The sequence below is a fragment of the Protopterus annectens genome, chromosome 9.part0 (assembly GCF_019279795.1).
Source record: "Protopterus annectens isolate FY-2018-M chromosome 9.part0, PAN1.0, whole genome shotgun sequence".
Lineage (NCBI taxonomy): Eukaryota > Metazoa > Chordata > Ceratodontiformes > Protopteridae > Protopterus > Protopterus annectens.
Window position 1 is genome coordinate 637126482 of NC_056743.1, and position 19219 is coordinate 637145700.

Genomic DNA, 19219 nt, shown 5'->3' on the forward strand with positions numbered 1-19219 from the left:
GGGAAAAACTTGAACTCTGACTTCCCTTTTTTAACAGAAAATATATTTTTGTGTGTGGTTGAAAGATTGCTAATGAAATATAGGAAAGTGACTGAAGGTTCAACTAAATTATACAGATGAGACCAATCTACATTTTCCAGGTGCTGATTAAATTGTTGCGTTTGTGGAAATAGTCTGCCTGTAATAGTTAGTGGTAGTCTTTTTCTGGATTTAAATGACCAGATGGGGTAGTGGTCACTTATGAAGTTTGGTTGTATATTTATATTAGTAGGAGTAAAGGAATGATTTTTTTTTTGTTTTTATGAAAAAAACAAATTAAGAGTAGAACGTATTTTGAATTAAACTGAAGTCTAGATCTATGTGACTTCAAATTTTATTTTTTCCTGACATTAGCACATTTCCATGCTTAGTTATACAAAAATAGAATTAATTATTTAGTATGTTAATAAAGCATGAGGATGTACTGTCAGTAGGATCTTGCAGAAGTGTGTATTTTTTTCTGGTCAGGCAACTGAAAATTAGTAATTGTTTTATTTATACTGTATGATTTTTACTATAAAAAAATAACCGCTCTGCCTTAGTTTGGGGAGACACAGGCTTATTTCACTTGGTCTCCCACTATCATGTTCTTAAATACATTTTTTTGCTGGTCTGAAATCTGAGATTTGTCTCTTTTCTTTAACATTTGGTGCCATGAAGTGTCAGATTTTGAGATGTTTGTGAGTTGTTGCAGCAGAAATTCCTTTTGGGCCCATTCTTAACAGGTTTTCTGTCTGGTGCACTTCTAGTGTGTCAGCACACAGCTATATTTTTCACCTTCAGCATAGTTTAAAATCTCTACAAGTAAGCTTTTGTTATATGATTTTTCAGTAGTCTAGTAATTATCATATGACAAAGGGTTCTTGTAAGAGAGTCAGCTTTATTATATAACTGCATGATAGTGGGTTTGTATGAGCATGCTAGTATGCAGACTTCAGTGATAGCTATCAGTTTTGCAACTTGAGCAGACACATTTCCATTTAATTGTCCTCTAAGCATGATTTGGTCAGTAGTGCCAAGTGAAGATGTTCCATGAGTTAGCTATCTTTTCTGTGAATACAGGACTCATCTACAAACAGAATGAGTTCTGGATATCTGTCAGGTTAGATCTAGATAGAAGGACGTGTTTTTTAAAAAAAAAAAAAAAAGTAAATAAGCAAAAAAAAAAAAAAAAAAAAATCCATACTAATAGGGGAGAGTTACCTGAAGATCCCAGAAGCAATTATGTCCACAATTGACCCTGATGCTGAGATTTGCAGCAAAACCAGAGCAGATTCAACCTGCTACCACAGGATGAGAGGATATGTGATCTGATACTGCCTGTGATGTCATCGCCCAGTAATCTAAATAACTTGCTATTAGACACATCATGCAAATTAATTGACCAGGCCCCATGTGAGGAATTGTCATGGCATATACAGAAGGTCAAATTATACAATAACCCCCCCCCATTAATATTCAAAAACGTGCACACTGATTGGTCAGCGTGTATGTTGTAAATCAGTTATAGTAATGGAAAAAGGTCCGGTCGCCCAGACTTCTTCCATTACTATAACTCGTTTTTTACAGCAACGGAGAATGCAAGATCTCCATTGCTTCACACTGTCTCGCTATGTTAAATGAGTTTAACATAGCGAGACAGCTTTAAAAAAAGCAACAGAGATTCTCCGTTGCTTTTTTAAAGCTGTCTCTCTATGTTAAACCCATTTAACATTGCAAAACAGTTTGTAAAAAGTAACGGAGATCTTGCTTTCTCCATTGCTTTTGCCCACAGCTCTGATGTACTGCGTAGGCATACGCATGCGCAGTACATCAGAACTGCCGCAGAATACCAGATAGCTGCAGAAGGGCAGCAAGGAGGCATTATACAATGCCATTATTTAAGAAAAGTAATTTTTTTCCCCTTAAATAATGTCATTGTATAATAGCAATAACCCACTTCTGGGTGTGGGTAATACTGGATTTGCCCACGGTTGGCTTTGTTTGGCCACTCGGGCTTCGCCCTTGTGACCAAACCACACCAACCGCGGGTAAATACAGCATTACCCACACCCAGGTGTGGGTTGTTGCTATAATATACTGGGGAAGTCATCAAGCCAGAATAACTCAGTCCTGCCAACAATTCATAGAACAGTCACTGATTACTTCCATTACAACACTGCAACATTAGAAAAAGAAGTTATGTACCTACCATAACGTTCCATGTTAGTTGTCTTCTTCTCGCCTTCTTTCTTGCTGGTTGGGTTTGGAGCCGATCCTTGGCTCCAACTCGCCCATCTTCAAAAGCTCGAGAGCTGCTTACTGGCTCGAGGTCCCCCTATATCCCATGATGCCTGGTGCTAGATACCCAGATCTTGTTTGGTAAGTCTAACTGCAGACATAATAATAAATGAATCCTATCCTAGAATGCATAAATCCTACTGGAGATACTACTAGTCAGAAAGGAATAGCCAGAGAAGACTCAGCCAGTGAGAAATCAAGAACAACTCTTCTCGGTCCACTAGGATACAGGGATGGAAGGTGGGACGCAAGAAGAAGACAACTAACATGGAACATTATGGTAGGTATATAACTTCTTTATGTTAAGTTGTCTATCTCGCCTTCTATTCTTGCTGGTTGGGACAGCGTCCCTATCACCTAAAAACCTGGGTGGCTCATCGGAAAAGACTCTTCAGAACAGTGGAACCAAAGTCAGCTCTACTCCTGGAAACCAAATCCAACTTGTAATGCAAAATGAAAGTATGTGGGTTAGCCCATGTAGCCGCAGCACAAATAGATTCCATGGGCAACCTAGCCTGAAAGGCCACCGAAGTAGCTAAAGCTCTGGTGGAGTGACCTTTTGGTTTAACTGGCAATTCGTTATTCCTCAGTTGATATATGAATGTGATGATAGAAGTCAACCACCTGGATAAGGTTACTTTGGAGACCGGAGGACCTTGTTTACCTACTGCATAAGACAGGAAAAGTTGATCTGATTTTCTAATGTCCTTGGTTCTGTGCAAATAAAAATGTTGCTGCCTGTGAACATCTAACTCATGTAACTTATATTCCGCCCTGTTGGAGTGGTTAGGGAAAAACACAGGAAGGTCTATGGACTGATTCAAGTTACTCTCTGAAGAGACCTTAGGAGGAAGGATGGATTAGTCCTAAGAGTAACCCTGTCATTGTGGAACACGAGGTATGGGGGACGGACAGAAAGAGCCTGTAGTTCCGAAACTCTTCTGGCTGAAGTAATACCTACCAGGAACAGGGTTTTCCAAGATAAGAACTTCAGCGAACTAGAAGCTGCAGGTTCGAAAGGGGGCAAAATTAGCGAAGTTAAAATCAAGTTTAAATCCCACGGTGGTGGAGGATCTCTCACTGGGGGCCTGAGCAGAGTGGTTCCTTTGAGAAAGGCTTTACACAGCTTATGGGACATGATACTGTTTTCCGACAGGCCAATGTGAAAATTTGAAATTGCTGCTAACTGGACTTAATTGTAGCTGAAGCAGAACCAGCATGGAAGAGTTCTGCTAGAAATTCCAAAATGGAGTGCACTGGGGCTGAAAAGGGGTCTATGCTTTTTGCCTCTGCCCAGGAAAAAAACGTTTCCACTTACTAGCGTAAGTTTTTCTGGTCGTAGACTTGTGTGATGACAAAAGGATTTCTCTCACAGATGAGGAAATATCTGGGAGCCTGGCTATGGCTGGAAGTGGAGCAACCATGCTGTGAGCTGGAGAGTGTGCAGGGATTGGTGCAGCCCACCCGATTGATGAATCAGGAGGTCTGGAACTAGTTCCAGAGTCCAGGGCTGTTCGAGAAGATAGGAGTGCAGGAACAGAAACCATATTTGTCGAGGCCAGTAAGGAGCAATGAGGATCATTTTGCAACCTGAAACGGCAGCCTTCTGAATCAATTTCGGTATGAGGGGGAAAGGAGGAAATGCATAAATAAGTCCCTGGGGCCAGTCGTGGACTAGAGCGTCTCTGGGGGGATGCCCGGGGAGTGGAAGGAGGGAAAAGAAATTGCTGCACTTGTTGATGAGGGGAGTTGCAAAAAGGTCACAGCAAGGTTGGCCCCATCTGCGGAAGATTTGGTCCGCAACCACCTGGTTCAGAGACCACTCGTGAGGCATGAGAATTGCTCTGCTCAGTCTGTCTGCTATAACGTTGCACTTCCCAGGGATGTGCGTTGCAATCAGAAACCGTTGGGAAGAGATCGCCCACTGCCAAAGTCTGAGTGCTTCTCGACATAGGGGGTAGGACCTGGTTAAGCCCTGCTTGTTGATGTACCACACTATGGGCATATTGTCCATTTGAACTGCAATGGAAGAGAGTCCTGAAGAGCCTGCAACGCTAAGAGCACAGCCCTCATCTCCAAGACATTTATGTGCAGATGATACTCGTGAGGTTGCCAGGTGCCTTGGACTCTTCTGCCCTGATAATGCCCCCCCCCACCTGATCAGGGAGGCGTCCATGGTCACTGTAGCCACTGGAGGGGGAATAACAAATGGTCTGCCGTGGAGCACTGATGTGGAGACCATCCACCACTCAAGGTGTTTCTTGCATGCCTGAGTGATCATAATCGTATAAGACATGGGAAGTTGCTGGAAGGACCATTGGGTGAAAAGAAGCCACTGGAGAATCCTCATGTGAAAACAAGCTAGGGGAACAAGTATGATAGCTGCTGCCATGAGACCTAGTATTTGAAGGACAAACCTGGCTTGAATCCTTTTGCATGCTAATAAAACCTTGACATGCTGACGAATCACTGAAACCCTGTCTGGTGGGAGGCTCGCTAACATGTCTTTGGGTTTTTAAATTTGCGCCTATAAAGGTGATAGATTGACAGGGCAACAATGCAGACTTTTCAAAATTTATTATGATACCTAGCCTGGAGCAAGTGTCGATGGTGCAGTCTCTGGCTCGCAGAAGTTGATGTCTGGTGGTAGCAGTGAGGAGCAAGTCACCGAGATATGGAAACACCTGGAATCCTTGCCATCTCAGATGAGCGGTAACTACTGCCATACATTTGGTAAACACCCAGGGGCTGTGGTGAGACCAAAGGGCAGAGCTCTGAACTGATAATGGCTGGCTCCCAGCCAGAAGCGGAGGAATCTTCGGAAGCGTCTGTCCATTTTTATGTGGTATTACACATCCTGAAGATCTATGGAGCACATCCAGTTGTCCTGACCCAGAAAGGGAAAAATGGACTGAAGAGTGACCATCCGGAAGTTTTTCTTTGTACAGACTTGTTTAGTCTGCTGTGACCCCAAATTGGTCTTCAGTCCCCTGTCTTTTTTGGTACCAAGAAGAACATTGAGTAAATTCCGGATCCTTGTTGGTCTGCTGGGACTTGCTGGATGGCCCTTTTTCTTAGCAGTTTTGAGACTTCTTGCACTGCTTGGTCCCTTAGATTGGGTGGAACATTTGGAAGGGACTTGCATGACTTTAAGGGGGTGCAAACAAAGGGGATTCTGTAGCCTCTGGATATGACGGACTTTACCCATTTGTCTTGTGTTATGTCTCACCAGGCTTCTGGGTACAGTGATAGTCTTCCCCCAACTGCCTCCAGAGGTGAGCAGCTGGGAAACCCTTCAGGGATGCTGGGAGGGCTTGTCAGAGAAGGATTCTCTGCTGCCCTGGTTTTGCGGACCCCCTCTGCCACGAGGGCGGCATCTGTTATTGTTCCCTCCTCTGCCCCTGGAGGGAAACTCACCATATGTGTCCGGCAAGGCTCCTTGGGATTACCAGAACCACATCTTCCCACTCTTCTGACCCTTAGGATATGTTCTGGAAGGAGTGGAAAAACGGACTCCTACAGCAGAGAGAGTCTTGCCTTCCTGCTCACACCTGGTAAGGGTATCTTTCACCTGTGATCAAAAGAGAGAGGCACCATCAAAGGGGGTGTTGGTGAAAGATGCTCTGAAAGGTTCCGCAAAGTTACATAGCCGCATCCAAGTGTGCCTCCTTAGGGCCACGCCTGTGCCTGCAGCTCTACTCGCACCATCGGCTGCGTAGGAAATGAGCCACATGGAGGAGTTTACCACAGAATTAAGAGTCGCCAGCTGGGAGGCTGCCTTAGCCTGGGCCCCCTCAGCTGATGGATCTTGGAGGGTATCTCCAAGCTCTTTCAGGATATCCCTCTGAAGATGGGTAAAGTGGCACAGGTAATTCAGGGACCGCATGGAAAAGGTCGCTGAAGAGTACATCTGCTTCCCATATCTGTCCATTATCCTGGACTCCTTATTAGGGGAATGGACAGATGTAGTTTCAGCAAACTCTTTCTTTGTGGCCGCTGCTACCACCACGGCATCAACAGGGACACCCTTGGTCAAGAACTGTTTGTCCTGTGGGGCAGTAATGAATTTTGCAGGTCTTCTAGGGGTCAATTCCACTGTGTCTGGAGCCGTCCACGCCTTTTAAGCCACCACAGACATCAGTGGGTCGAAAGGCATAGACACCCAGGAGGTGGAAGGTCGGGATCCAAACGCTTCCAGGAATACCGACTCATCCTCGGACGGGCTTAGGGTAGTCCAGTTTCCCCTCTGCCTAAGCATTTCAAGGATGTCTGAGAAGGAGATATCTTCAGAGGGGGATTTTGGGGACCCTTCCGACTCCTCTAAGTTGGTATCCAATGTAATAGACTCGGGGGAGTCAACATGCTTCCTCTTGCATTTTCTCTTGCGAGGTGGCTCCTCTAAAAGATCAGGGGAGGCCTCAGAAGAGGAGGATACACCTGAGGTGGTGTCCGGGAGCGCTGGATCCCCACACTTAGGGTCTGGAAGAGGGGCAGAGGCTGACACAGGCACCCTAGGGGGAGGAGCCGATGGGGTCAATCGTGAGACTGACTCAGGGGCCAGCACACTCCTCATCACCTCGAAGGCATCCCTGCCCAGACACAAAGGCAGCTCAGGCTCCGAAGAAACCAAAAGCCCTCCCCGCACTGAGGGAGATGGCACCGAGGTAGATGTGGGAGCCGAGCTCACCTGTGCTGAAGCACCGAGAGGGAGAGCGGGGTTGGACAAGGGTCCAATGCCACTCACCCCCTCGGAGCCGACGAGGGAGTCTCGGTGCCCAGATCCCTCCAGGGAAGGTACCATGGTAGGGATCGGAGCCGACGAAGGAACCAAAAGGGAGGGTATCAGCACTGACGGCTCCACGACCTGAACCCCAATGAACTCCGGCTCCGAGCTCAAAGGAAGAGTCAGAGGAGGAATATCAATAGCTGTGGACAGAGCAGACTCCTGATGAGGAGGGCTGGACAACATTTTGGCAAGGGCTGCGACTTCAAGAGCCTACTGACCACTCTTTCCAAATCATGGTCCAAAAGTCTAGAGGACCAAGAAGAGTGGGATGATCGGTGACTATGCTCCGATTGGAGCAGGGGCAACTTTGGAGCTGAACATATTGACTCCAAAGGAGGAGACCTGGATCTCTTTTGACTCTCAGCCAGCTCCGAAGACTGTGTCGGAGCCGACTGGGAGAGAGGGACATCGGTTCCAGCCGGAGCCGAAATGGATTGTGTGGCTTCACCCAACAATGGCTCTGAACTGGGCGCTGATGGTTTAGTTGGCCTGGAAGATTTCACCGACTGAGACTTCAACGGTGAATTTTGGGGTTTAAGCAGACCCCTCAGAATCAATTTATTTTTGTGCTCCTGCAGGACCTCTTGGACTGAAGGCATGATAGATGGAGCAAGAGTCCTGCAGGTGCACAGCACCCAGACAATAAACACAAGAAGTGTGACCATCTGTCAGAGACATCTTCTGACAGCATGAGTCACACTTCTTGAATCCGGACGGTTTTTGATCCTTGGACATTCTTGGAAGAAAACAAAGGACAATTTTTCACACAAAAAGTTAAGGTAACCGATAAAAAATAGTAATACCCTACAGTTACCACAACCCACACAAGTACTACTACCAAAAGGAAAAACAAAGTTATCACTAACACTACAGGTTATAGAGAATTTTTTTTTTTTTTTAAGAGAGAGAGAAAAGAAAGGTTAACCTCTAACTCAAACGGAAAGAACCTTTCTGTGGAAAAAGGGAGAGAAGGGGGGGGGGGACTCTCTAATTTAAACGTGTTTCTTAGGAAAGGAAAGCTATTTAGAGGAAAAACTAACTACAATGAATAACTAACGACTAATTCTACACTACAATACAGTAATTTTACATGAAAATTACAGTAAATAACAGTAATAATAAAGAAGCTTATATGACCTGAGCCAGTAGAACAACCTCGCAGCAGAAGCGGCAAATGAGATCTGGGTATCTAGCGCCAGGCATCATGGGATATAGGGGGGCCTCGAGCCAGTAAGCAGCTCTCGAGCTTTTGAAGATGGCCGAGTCAGAGCTGAGGATCGGCTCCGAACCCAACCAGCAAGAACAGAAGGCGAGATAGACAACTTAACATTTAATGTTACAATCATCTTTGTCCAGCTGCTACACTTCTTACTTTCCAAACATCACAAACTCTTTTTTCTCCACCAAGAAAAATGCAACACACTGTCATTTATTACCAAACCTTTGAAAGTGCCTAACTGCTGGGTGTGTTCTGCCATTACTTTTCCTCATGAGGCCATCCTATACAATGCATCAAAATACCCAAAGTCTTGTGAATTGTAGATGCCAACCACTAAGAAGACAAAGAGAGTATTTCATTCATCTGCATCATTAAAAAAGTGGTTCTGTATTCAGCAAAAATGAACTTAACCCTGTCAGTACAAGCCACTGAGAGACTTTTCTTACCACAACCTGCAGCAATGCAAACTATCCTGAAAGAAACGTTCATCAGTAAGGGAAATGGGCATCCCTCAAACAAAAGAATGATCGATGTATCAAAATATATTCAGCATCACCGTTGGAAAACCTACACCGATGTCATTGTTTTCCTGACTCTTACCAGCACCAACCCTCCTAAAAGACCCAACTAGACATGACACAAATGAACTGACTGTTTCTTAAATTATAACATAGCCACCTCATCTATTGTACTGTGCAATGAAATGTACTTTATTTGTGGCAACAAACGTCACTGGTGGCTTGTTTTATTCATTTGCTTATTTATTGATTTATATTTGTTTACTGGGGTGGTGCACTGGCCAGTATTGACCAACTTCTATCTCAGCCTGGGTGACATACAAAGCATTCTGTAAACAAAAAATACAGAAATGTAAGCAATAACAGAGTAGTTCAGACTAATTATACATATACATGTGTATGTATATACTGTATAGTCTAGTGAACAAGCACAGTGCAATGTACAATCAGACTGTAATCCACAATATATACATTAGTTTCTAAAGCGGGTCAGTCTTCAGTGAATCTTGACAGAGAGACTTGGAAAAAGGTAGGTTAGGTATGTCCTGTGCTGAAGCAGGAGCATCTGGCTTGGATGAAGTGCTTTTGTTTTTTTAGCTGTTGCACAAAGTGATTTTCATTAAAAGTTGAAAAAGAATGCACATGCAAAGATTATGTTAGTACAGCATATGAAAAATGTCTGTTGAAATGCTGAATGTTGTCTGTGCATGTTAACAGCTTTCAATTTTGTGATAGGGATGCTTCGTGGTATCCAACGGGGTACTGTGAAAGAATGAGTTTTGTTTTTTCATTAAAAAAAACAAAAATCAAGAGTGGAATCCATCTTTAATTAAAATGCTATGTCCATGTGTCTTGGCATGTTGTTTCTTCTCCTGGCATAAGCATATTCCCATGCTTCGTTAGCTCAACTATACAAAAGTAGAATTATTCAGTATAGTCACGATTATGATAAGAAAGTATGAGCATATACTGTCAGCACAATCTTGCAGTATTGTTTTTTCTGATCAGTCTATTTTATTTATACATAGGTGAGTGTGCACACAGGTGAGTGGTGTAAATGAACTACCATGGCAGGGCTAGCCACAAGGCGATGTAAACCTTGGCTTGAGATTTCACTGCGGAAGTGACACCCCCACCCCATATGCAAAATGGGAAAAGGGGTTGAGGATGGATGGATGGTCTCCCATGATTGTGTTCTTAAATAAAAAAATAAAAAAATCCTTGCCTGGCTGAAATCTGTTCTGTGGCTTTCATTTACAGTATATTTGTGTTTTATTTAATGATGAGATTTAAAGTTGTATGGGTTTCTGTATGGACATTTGTCATGGTTGTCAGGTCCAATACCAATAATAATAATAAAGCCCCCTAGTACAATGCATTTCTTTTTAAAGCCTTTGGGAAACATTTTAGTAGCACCTCTAGTAATTCTGCAATGGAAGAGGGTGTGTGGGGGGGTGTATACATATTCTGATAAGAAGTATGGCTCCTCCACCATTTGTATCCACTAATATATTAAGGAGTAATGTGTTGTTACTTTTGATGCATGTAAAAGGGCAAAGTTCAGCTTTGGCCCAAGTTTCTTAAATGGCAACTGTGTGTGACAATGCTAAATTAAGCAAGTACGCCATTTGCTATTTATTGTGTAATGATTAATTCAGACAATTTTGACATAGTTTTTACCCTTATTTTTAAGGATGCAAATGGTCAATTTACTGGGGCATTACAGCTTTTTAAGCAATGTAATATAGGTGGGAGATTATATATTTTGAGTCTAAGAATAGGAGGTTTTGATGTGTGCAGTAGGCAAGTTTGAATAAAGCATTGTTTTCTTGGAACTTCTTGGAGTTCATTGTACTGTGCTAAAATAGTAATTTGTGGCTGAGAATGGGTGAGGGTGTAAATTCTTGATATAGGAAAGTATTGGTTTAGGGGAAAAAACAGAGGAGGAGCAGAGTAAGGGATGTAAGCAGAAGAAAAATAAATAACATTGCTCTAAGAGGTGTTGTTGGAGAAGTATAGTGAGTAATGAGTCCTAGGGTGTATTTAGTTTTAGTGGTTGCAGGAAGTAGAGGTGATATGTTGGAACCACACTAAAAATGTTGAGTGGGAAGACACAAGAAGTAAAAGTTAAGTAAGAAGTACTGAGCAGTAAAGTAGATACAGTTAAATAGGATATAGCAGACAGGACAGATTTTGTCTAGTGATTAGCAAGAAATTTGTTCAGTAAGGGATAAATACGATTAATATGGCTTAATGAAGATTAGAAGGTGGGTTTTGTATCTTTAATGCTCACAATGCCAGTGTGTGTGAGAGGTACAAGCTGCTGACTGATGTATTTGGATGAAATAATAGCTAGGAAGGCGCAGTGGTAGTGTTGTCGCCTCACAGCTAAAGGTTCTCCAGTTCAATTCTTGGCTGGAGGGCCTTCTGTGTGGAGTCTGCATGTCATCCCTGCATTTGTGTGGGTTTTCTCTGGGTGCTCCGGCTTCCGCCCATGTTACAAAGACATGCATCTAGAGCATTTCTCCCCGGGCCTCCATTGCAAATTGGCTTTGTTCCAAGTCAGACTTTCCCGGTAAATAAATAATAAATAAATAGTTGAGTATAATTTGATGATATGGGGGTGGGTGGGAATAAGAGTAATGTAGAGAGTGAAGCAAACGTGCTTTAAGTGACTGAGCAAAGTGGGGCTAATCTCCTGGCCAACCAGTCTGCAAGAAACAGTCTGTGACCAAGTGGACAACAACTTTAGCATTTAGTGGGAAAAGAGGGAAATGATCAGCCTTTGAATGTTATTTAAGCCATATTGGGCTACTGTCATTATATAGTTTATGTGGCAGCAATAACAATGCAGCATTGTGATATTAAAAAACATACTTCAGTAAGTTTGTATTTTTTCATGAATGCTATTCTCAAGTAGTACAGTAACTGTAGGAAAAGTGACGATCTATTTAAAGAAAAATAATTAGTGTATCTCATTAGAAATTGAGGAAATTACTAGCAAGGTTAGCCATGAAAATTCTCAGCTGCCTTAAGCGAATAAAAAGAGTGTATAGGAATGTGATAAATTCAAGTATGGTATAAACTAGTATAGCAGTACCTAATTATTCAGAAAATTCAAAGATACAGCCATGGACTATAAATGGACTGCTGAGTAAAATAAAAAGATAAAAATACATTCAAAATACAGATGTAATATGCCTTCAAGAAATGCATCTTAGTGCCTGAAGTTATCCAGCACAGAATTTTTTATGCAGGATTTTCATCCTATACTTCTATTAAAAAAAAAGTCAGTCAATTTGATAATTCTAAAACTCTCTCAGTTGCAAATTACAGACATAGAGGCTAGGGATTCATGCAGCTTGAATAGTCATAAGGAAATATTTGAAAATGAGAAATGCACAATAATTTCAAGGTACCAAGGCCCAGGAAATGTCAGTTGTGATCAGCTGAAACATTTTAACCAAATACAATGATAGCATCTAGAAAATAGACGTGTACATACTGCATGCTACACAGTGTCAATATGGCAAAGAAAACCATGACAAATATATAGAGAGAAAGGCAAAGAAATACTGCTAAACCCATTTTGGTATGGAAAGGAGTGGAGTTCCACCCTCCTTGTAGGGTTAACCTTCATATTCTAAAGTCAAAGTCAGACTAGCGTAACAGTAAATAAACTAAATTAGCTGAAGTCTAATTCAATGTTGTTTCTCTAATCTTCACTCTTCAATACCTTTTTGAGGACATGGACAATAAATTGGGACACTTGCCTTTTTGGTTTCTTTCTCATTCCAGTAAATGATCAGTCAGGCAAAATTTAATAGTGAAATCTGCATACAGTAAATTCTTGAAAGTACATGCTACTGCTCTCAAGGAAGAACTGTCCAGTGAATGAATAAACCAGTAGTTTTACATATTATGCTTAATGAAGGAGCACTATTATCTAGCTTAAGAATGGAATACAATATTTTCATCCAGTGAATCATTCGACACTACTTGAAACTAGCAATTTATGAGAAGCGTACTGATCATTTCTGCCTTCAAACATGACTGGTAGAGTCCTTTTATATTTAGAGGTAGCTTTGCCAAGCCTTTAGCCATTCTTTGTGTACATATTAAGCCGAAACTCAATGCAAGTAAACAAGTTATTTTGCTGGAACATTAATGTTTAGCTGCACAACTAAACACTTACTAGATCTCTTTATCTGTTTTTTCCTATTAGTTCAGAAATCACGCTAAAACAATTCAGCATTTCCAAATTAGTTATTTTATAATGTGAGCAGTTTTGGCCAAAAGTTTTAACAAATTTTTTTGTTTTGTTCCTACCTCATGAAAGTGGGTAGCACTGTGGCAGGCTGATTACTGTTACTGCCCCTCAGGTTCAAGTCCCTGTATTTAATACCCATTAATTACAGTGTGGAATTTACAAGTTCTCTGTAGGGTCAAGTGACTTTTCTTTAGGTACTCAATAGTTTTCTCAAATCTCCACGGATATGCTGCACACACAGATTAGCTACTGTAAACTCTCTCCAAGACAGGGTTCATTTATGTGTATGTCTCCTGCATGACTGATGCACTGTGGTGAAGTGACATCAGAAATAGTAAATGCAGCAACTAATAGTGAATGGATGGCTTATTCTCACCATCTATGGATCCAATTAAGTTGGATTTTTCAAGTGTTTTGTCATAAATATAAAACAAACATTCTGGCTGTAATCATGAAGACACTGCATACACTTTATGACATGATGCTTGACAGACGCATTAAAATTTTTAGGTAAAAAAATATCATGAAATGGGTACATTGTGGTGATTTTGGACTAGTCCATAGATGAACAGTGCAGCTGCACACACTGCTGAAAAGTAAGCACTTGTCTGAGTTCATGCTCAACTGCAGAAAAGTGAACACATTCCCAATTCAGGAAGGTGGTTGTACAGCTTTCATTCAATCAGTAATGATGGTATAGTAGGTGTGACCACCATCACAATGTGCGATTCAGGTGCACAAGATGATGACTGTTTTATTGTGGACGAAGTAAGGACAGTTTGTTTCAGGGGGTATATGCTAAATGACTAGGCACCTACCAGTTTATATGTGCAGAACTTGGCTAATTCAGAGTCCTGTTTTACTGTGTGTGTTCAGCAAATTATAGTTTATTTTTTTTTTTTGAAATCACACGAAAGGAAGGTTTTTTTTTTTTTTTAAATTAGAAGCAGACTAAATGCCTACTGGTATGCAAAGGAGAAGGGCTTGACCATACAGGATTATCAGACCTCTGAGTCACAACTGTATTTTTGAAATAGGTGCTTGCTGGGAGAAACAGATGGTAGCTCGGAAAGAATTTTAGTTATAAAATTGTGCTTAAGGTGTGCAGGGACATTCTTTATGCCATGGTTCAGATATGAACTGAACACTTGGGGAGTATTTGACCTAGGGTACTGACCACTCCCTAGGGTCATTGTTGTAATACAAGTATGATTGTTAACTAGGTAAACACAGTGGATGAATTATTTATTTTCTTTACATTATGTACATCAAGTCAAAATAATACACCAGTTCTTACCAGCAAACTGTATTGCTTTGATCTCTGATGCACTTAGATATACCTTGTATTCTGACACTTTCAATGGCATATCCTACTAATACTACTAGAGAAATGGTTAAAGGCTATAGTTGTTGTGTCTTTTGGCTTTTCCCCGTTAGGGGTTGCCACAGCGGAACTCCGGACTGCTAATGATTGGCAGTTGTTTTTTATGTGCTGAATTGCCGGCCCTAATGCACAACCTTCAACAAAGGTACGCCCATTCACGCATGTCTCCACAGAAGACGCTCTAGCTGAGAATCGAATGGGATAACGGTCTTGCTGTGAGGCGACAACGCTACCGCAGGTAAAGGCTACAGTAATCACATAAAAGAACCTGAAACTAAACCAGTTACAAATTCTGGAATTCAGAGAACTGCTACTGAAGTAATGATCAGATTGTGCATGCAGACAGGTCAGCACAGAAAGAATTTTCATGGTGCGCCTGAAGGCACTGGTGGCATTGCTGATACAGGACCTGCTGCTGGTTTCAGACTCTTTTTTATATTCAGTTTGATTGTTGTATCAAAAAATAGAAATATAAACTATTATCACAACTACCCAAGTAGGAACCATACAATTACAGTGCATTAAAAAATGCATTCTTTACCAAAAAAAAATGAGAAAATAGATTTTTATGTTTAAAAAAAAAAACACCAAGATTAGCAACAGAATGTGCTACATCTGCTTTTCTTTTACCTACATTAAAAGTGTTTCGTTACTAGGTAGTCACAAAAATGTACAAAATACAAAATGAAGGAAAGAAGCATTAACTAAATAAGGAAATGTGACACTGCATATAAGTGTCCACACAACTTAAAATGGTAAAAGTAAACATAGCAATGCAAACAAATTGAAAAAAATGAACCTTTCCATATTGTGAAAAGTATGCATATGATAAAGCTGAAGAAAAATATTAACTGACCTCTTGTATGGCAGTAGTATAGTTAAATGGCATAGTTCTCCATATTTTTGCAACTAATATACATTTTCCTACTAGTTTTTAATCTATGATGCATATTTTTTTACATAGAAAGGTCAAGCTATGTTATGGTAAACTGATGAGAAGAATTTAAAAAGTACATAGTATGACTCTTGCTACACACTATGCCTTGGGATGCACTTATCAAGATGTAATCCATACATAATCATGCAATATTGTTTAATAGTATGATAACGTAATAATTTGTAATTAAAATCACTTTTTTTAATAAAACACACAGTAAATATGTTACAGTCAGCAGAATTTATTTAGTCATTAAAAATAAAACCTACATGGAGTTACACTATTTCTCAGATCCTTGTTGAACTGAACAATGAGACAATTCTAAACCTGTCTCCAGAGTAAAATAAGGCAATAATTAGAATTTGCACATTTTAAATAAAACAAACATATATACATATTACACAAATATATAAATCAGGCACTTCATTATTTTATAAAATGCTTTCTGCAATTTTATGTTCAAGTGTAGACAAGTTGTAAACAGGTTCAGTAACTATTCAAAGCAAGCGTCTTCTTAGTCCAGAGCTTTCAGAAACTAACAGGAGCTCAGATTTAATCATTCAAAGCCGAAAGATGACCTCATTAACATAAGGAATGACCTGCTATTACTTTTGTTCTGCACCCAGATATGCTTGCTTCAAAAAGGTTTAGAAAGTCTTTCTTATTTGTTTTGGTAGGTCACCAAATATACAGCTATTTACAGAAAAGAAATGCCCTTGTGAAGCAGCATTTACTGGACATTGCAGATTGGCTTCTACAGCTCTGCATACTCACTAGGTAATATACATTTCTGTTCACTGTTGACTTAACAGCAGCATGCATAATACCCACAAATTACAGCTCTTCCACAAAATAGGAGGTCTCTTACTCTGAACTTTTATATATTCTATTTATCCCAACACCACAGGCTGCTGTCTGCTATACCTGGTCAGCCTCTATGACAACAGGCTATAACATCATAGCAACATGGCGATCAGTTATATGTCCTAATAAATAATCTTAGACAAACATTTGCCTGTTCTTTGGTATCATAAGACTGTCCATGCCACCTATGCAGTCCCAATACAAAGCAAGAGCTGACAGAAGCACTTAACCCATCACAATGCAAAATGGGGACATTTCTAAAGTTACATTACTCTCTTACCTTACGTATAATATTATTGTAGATGCAAATGGATGTTTCTACATGCACAGTCACATTGTGTATCCACATTGTATCTAGTTTGCCTACTTTTGTTGGTAGCAGTGGCAAACTGGACACTCATAGCCTCCCCTTGGAAAAGGCAAACATCTCATATCTTTCAGCCCCCACACTCTTCAGTTAGGTACATGGTATCAAAACAGAAATCAAACCTTGGTCAATGTCATAGACAGAAAGAAGGCTTTTATATTGTCAGCTAAAACAATATTGTAATTTCTACAATGGAATGCAAGGATGTCTGCATCAACTGAGTGACTTGACTATAGCTCATTGTTTCAAGAACTGGGACCCTGAACAAGTATGTGTCATTAAGTAACAACATGGTTAAAAAAGGCTGTGTAAAATAGCATGAACAGCAGTCAACAAATGCTGTAAAGATATACTTAGTACATGTTTAGGAGTCAAGGTTGTGGCATTACTATCTACTTGAGTAGGGAAAGCATGTGCATGGAAGAATAGTGATAATCTGTTATACAGCGGGAAGTCTGCATCCAAGTAATTTGTAATTTCTATGTACAAAGCATACTGTAACTTTTAAAACTGTAAAGACAACAAGCTATACTAGACTTTAATGAGCCAATGAGCAAAAGCTGAGGAGAATCCGGTTGTTGCATTAAAGACAGTAAATGCTTGTAAATTCAACATACAATGCATATATCAGAATACAATAAATATTTCGGGAAAGGTGGTATAAACTCACATCAGATAACATCAAACAAACCCAGACACGATGTAAGCTTAAAAAAAAAAAAAACAAGCAAAAACTGACTTTTGGGGCATGAGGAAGCAGAAGAAACCAAATCACTGAAAAGAAATTAAAGAAAGAAACAAAATGAGCTAGAAATGAATGAGGCAATGTAATGACATCACCTGGCAACTGTGAAGTGCATCCTCACTCTGAACAATCTTCTGATCTTTGTGTTGGTGTAAAGCTGGGATTTGTATACTTAGATGTGTTCTAGCATTGTGACCAGCAAGTTTTCATGCATATTTGCAAATCAAGTCATTTTTTTATAAACTGTCCCAACTCCCATTTTATTACCTCATTTTTTACATTAGTCACTATCTGTCGCACATCAAACCTCATCACAAATAAAAGAAATATTCCCAAACAAAGTCAAAATCACAAAATAACTCCCTATATGCATTTTTTTCAGGGGAGTAAGCCCTCCTGCATCCCATACCCCCCCCTTACTTATATATTCCAAATGTAAGATCACAAAACTCTGGGAAAATGGAATGTTCTTTAGCATTTCCGTACCCCTCTCAGGTTGGTAAGACAGTTTAACAAATGTGCCTCTTTTACCTCCTTTCTATTAAAATAAATAAATAAATAAACATAATGAAGTGAATAGTGTTACAGGGATATAACAAGGCAGCACAGCTAAATGACGCATCACAGTTTACATGGCACACAATAAAACAGGACATGAAAATTTCAAATAGAAACTACATTTCAGGACTTATCTAAGTACATTTTCTTGAAATTTAAACACTCAGTTATGTAACATACAACCTACCTTTCTATAATATTTGTTAGGTCATTAGAAAAGGCCTATTCACATTTTTGTTTGTATACTTGGGAGAATCAATGTCATTCAGAAAGCAGCCTAAAATGTAAATCAAGGCATTATTTTAAAATGCTAATTTTAAATGTTGCATATACTAGTCACCCCATTATTTTACAAAATGTGCCGTTCATTTTTATGATGATCTGTAGACCAGCTGTGGGTGAATAAACACGAATGTTAATGTATATATCTTCAACGCACCACTGCTTAACAGCATACATGTTAACACTGGAATAACCAATGCAAAGATTAAATGACACAGGAAAATGCCAGCATTTCCTTAGATCTTTAATCCACCATTACTTGCATCAGTCTCCACTGAAATCTGATATTACTTTATAGCCCCATCCCAAGACCTGTTAATCCGTCCTGCCACATATAGGTTGGCATGGCCCCTATTTCTCCAAGGAGAACCACGGACTTTGTTGCTGATCTGCTGCAGAGGAAAGGTGGTCCCTCCATTCAACTACATAATCACAATTCCTAGCAATCTTCCTAAATCACTCTGATCCCGCAACTCACATTTAACACCCCATGTAACCAAAAGACAATTGGGTGACTGTAACCAGTGCCAACTAGTCTGCCTTCTAGTTAGGCATCTTCCTTTCACATTATATCAGCTATAGCAAACATCAGCAACTAATTAGATGCTTATCATCATTTCAGTCCTGAATTATTGGAAATGCCACATATCGATTCCACATATATACACACGGCTCTGCTTCAAAACACTGAATTACTACAATGTTGAACCACAAAACATTGAGACCATAACATCGAAAATTCAGAACACTGAAAAGTTAGAACATTGAAATTACATAACAATGAAAATTTAAATCATTGAGTCATATATTATCGAAAGTGTTAGTGTTGTGGTATCACTTAAAGAAGCTGTAGTATGTAGTAAACAAACATGGCAGATGGTATGTTTTGCTGTTTAAGAAAAGTTCTCAGGTTGTATAGTAAAGGTTTATCAGATAACAGTTAAGCATTATTGTGTTTGAGTGATGGATT